At 49.2% G+C, this 3,890-nt stretch overlaps 1 protein-coding gene across 1 annotated transcript in view; it reads right to left on the bottom strand.

Annotated features, from left to right (window-relative positions):
• The window catches only part of TMEM163 (transmembrane protein 163), a 257,272-nt gene that overhangs the window by 252,507 nt on the left and 875 nt on the right, over positions 1-3,890 (bottom strand). The gene's annotated exons all lie outside the window — the stretch shown is intronic.

The raw sequence follows: 3,890 nt of genomic DNA, 5'->3' as shown, positions 1-3,890 counted from the left end.
CCAAAAAAGGGGGGGCCCAAGGAAAAAAAAAAAAAAAAAAAAAAAATGCACTTGGACGGAAAAAAGAAAGACCTCTCATCAAACTGTGCCCTGGGTACAAGTGATTTCAAACTGTCCCTTTGTCTGCTTCCCTAGCTGCTGAAAAACACCCCATTCTAATTTTCAACTGTGATCACCCTTGACTCCAGTTAAAGCCACAACCTAGAATAAGCAGGTCCCAGTGACTTCCGATAATTTATTTCCCTTTGCCCAAATGATATAGAAATCTTTCTTTCAACCTGGCCAATTGATTTTCAAGAGAAGTGAAGCTGTAACATTTAAGTACTGACTCAAATAAGCAGTTCATATGTTGGGTACTTTCACAGCAACCATCTTGAGAGGTTATCCACTGGGGGTAAAAACGAGGTTTCTTCTAGAAGTAGATTTAATTTTCTAAGAGAAACAACAAGGATCTGGGTTTTCAATTCTAACACATGACATTTATTTTCCCTACCAAAGCCAGCTGTTTCCAACAATATGACTGGAGCTGCCTGCACAGACCAATCATGTGCCTCATCTCAGAGTGGGCCAGCACTCCCCTTGGAGGGAGTCTGGAATGCCAGCTCACCTGGGCTGCACTGCCCTGCCAAGGTGGCAGGTGAATCCTCTGATCCGCGGGACTGGTAGTTCTTCCCCAGATCTGATCCTGTATGTGCTTCCCCATGAGGTGCTTCAAACTTTAAACATTGGAGTAAATTGGAAGACTGTCCAAGAAGGGAAGAACTTTACCATTTCTATCCAACCTCCTGTTTCCTGCTAGTTTTCCTTCCTAAAAATAGAGCCAATACCAAGAATGGAAAACTTCCCACTCCTCAAAGGAAGTGGGGTATAATGACCTATGAGGACCCAGCTCATAAATGAAAGGTCCGCACGCAGGTGCCACTACCTCCGCCCCGTGTTAGCTGCACGCACACGTGCAAGACGCAGAGATGCGCTGAGAATTCCTGAAGCTTTCAGGAAGCTGTGTGTCAAAGGTAGAAGAAAAGCAGCACAGCCTACAGAAACCAAGGCAGGCCTCAGATTTGCACACAAGGCTGGATCCTTCCTACCCGTAGTTGGCCTCCACATTCAAATTTTTAATCTCACTTGAATTTCACCTATTTGTAATTTGGGCCTGGCAAGAGTAAGCATAAGGGTTGTATTAATGAAGGACTGATACCTTATTTGGGGGGGAGGAGATGCAAATATATGCAGGGAGATTGAAGCCATCAGTCATTTCCATGCTAGTATGAATTAGTTCCAATTGCTTTCTCCTAAGAGTTAGTCCTGCTTGGATTCTCTGAAGGAAGGGGTATATTCATTAGATGGGAAGGTAGTAGGAAATGCTGAAGCATGTAACACTCTAGGGCCCTAAGGCTTGGGGCAGAATGATGGGAAAACACCTGTGGGGAGAAGAGTGGGTATTAAAAGGTAGGGCATGGAAATGTGTAAGACAAACTTGGCCTATGTTTTGTTTTAGTCCCTAAAGGTCTTGGACCACAAACCTCTTGCTCCCTGAACTACAAGGCTCAGTAACTGCAGTGTCATTTGGCTGGCAATATGAGCTCATTAGGGTTCTGGGAACCAGCCCACATCACTTCTAAGGAAAAAATACCTCTCAAGTCTCCAAACACTAGATTTGTATAAAGCAAGCCTTTGATCAAAGTTAAATGGAGCCTGTCACTGGGTCCTGATAGCTCAGAAGGAATTTAGGGCAAAAGAGAAGGCCAAGTATAGGTACAAATCCAGGTGCCCACCCACCACAAACACACATATCCATTGGTAGGTATTTAGGCCTCGAAGCAAGCAAGCCAGACATGATGTAGAGATACACATCAAGCAACTGCTGAGGCTTCCTCCTCCCCAAATCCTCTCACCATTAGGAAAAAGGTAGCAGCAATGGAACAGTTCCCAAGGGATACAAAAAAATCGATATTGGAAAGATGCAGCCCCGTTAAAAAATAACACAAACACAAAATATTATAAGAAACCTCCCTAGGTAAGCTTCTGATTTATTTAATAAAAATGACTCATTCAGCATTAACTCTTTGCTGCCAGGAATGGGTCAAACAGAAGAATGTCACACTGACTTTCAGCTTTCAATGCCACATGGCGCTGGGTTCTTTGGGGGACAGGGTTCATCTTAACAGAGAGGCAGTGTGTGACATGCAGCGCTTTCACACAGTGACAGTTTATGAACAGTGAATGCTTTCATGCTATAACATAATGGAAAGTGAAATTCAGTTGACCAGTGAAAAATAATCTTAAGAATAAATTCAGAAGGGCTTTTTACACTTGAGCATGAGCTACAAAATGACACTAAACATTAACTGGCCCTAGCACTTTTTTCCCCCCTATCATTTTGTGAGCTGGGGAGAAATAGGCCCCCTTTTACAGATAACCTGCAATGCTACAAAAATAAGCCCAGCCCAGAGTTCGGTCTTTCTTCAATGCAAAAATTTTAAATCCTGCAACATTAGTTACAGTGGGAAAGGTAATTAACATGACCTACATTAAAAATAACAGGTTTTGCTGGGTGCTTGTGATGTCACCCATCATCAGCCCGAAAATGATAGCCGAGTTAGGTGAGAACAGGAGGAGAAACTGCAACATAGGCGCGGAACTCGTTGCACCTGGGGGGGCTCCAGTTCTCACCCGAGCATCCCTGCCGATTCTCTGGGAATTGCCGTTTGCATGCTTCACATGCTACCGTTTAAAATTTCTAAGACGAAAGAGATCGTGCATCCGAACACTAAACCGGAATAAAAATGTACAGGAGATACTAAGAATAGGACAGAAACCTGCGAAGACTGAAATATACAAATCCGCCGCAGCCAACAAAACAAGGCTTCCAAGAACACGGGGTGGAAGTGGCGACGAGCCGGCTCCCCGTTAAGGGCCGGCTGTCAGAATCCCGTTTCGGCCACTAACCGGGTTTAGGAAAGCCACCGAGTCTTTATGAGGGGGCCGATTTGGATTTCGATTCAGCAAGAAGCAGAGAAGGTATAGACGTGGCTACGAAGAGGGCTCCCTCTGAGCCAAAAGGAAACGAGAGAGGGAGAAAAAGAGGAATGTAGAGAGACACGGGAATGAACAGGGTACTCTCTCCCGTTTCTTATGGGCAACTCAAAGCGGGCATCAGCTGTCGGTCAGAGGGTCGGGTTTGGCCTCCCCGGAAAGGGACGTTTGCGGGCTTCCAGGCCAGTGTCTTGGGAAGGATTCTGAAGGGGGTAGGGATGGGCGCTCCGGGAACTATCAGGTCCCAGTGGCATCCATCCAGGATTCGTGGCCCAAATCCAAGTGTCCCAGGCCTCTCCCCCCACCGGCAGACAGCGGGGCAGTGACCCACGGTAAACTGGGTCCCCTGTAAATGAGAGTCGGGAGTCACCCGACTCCCGTTCGCCGGGGCAGTCGCCGAGGGACTCCTCGAGGCTAAATCCGCAGAGGGAAGTTATCCCGGGGTGCCGGCGGGGGCCGCAGGGGGCTGGGGAAGGAGGATGCACCGAGCTCAGGACCCTCCCAACTGAGCGGGACCCGCAGTCCCCGGGAGCGCTCGGCTCCGAAAGCAAAGGAAAAAAAAAAAATCACACACACACACAGACACACGCACACGCCTCCCGCAAACTTTTCCAGTGGACGCCGGAGGGACCAGGGCTGGCCAAGAGGAGGACTCGGGCCCCGGCGGGGTCGCCCAGGAGGCAGCACGGTTCGCGGGTTCCGGCGAAGGCTCCGCGGCCCGGGCGGCGCCGGCCGAGGGAGGTGGGGCTGCCGCCCTCTGCTCTCCGCGCCTTCGCGGGAAGTCCCGGCTCCGCGCCCCGCGCGCGCCGAGGAGCCGAGCCCCGCGCCCGGCCCCACCCGCCAGCGGAGAGGCG

The sequence above is a fragment of the Lipotes vexillifer genome, unplaced genomic scaffold (assembly GCF_000442215.2).
Source record: "Lipotes vexillifer unplaced genomic scaffold, Lipotes_vexillifer_v1.1 scaffold1771, whole genome shotgun sequence".
Classification (NCBI taxonomy): Eukaryota; Metazoa; Chordata; class Mammalia; order Artiodactyla; family Lipotidae; genus Lipotes; species Lipotes vexillifer.
This window is presented reverse-complemented; position numbering and strand designations above follow the sequence as displayed.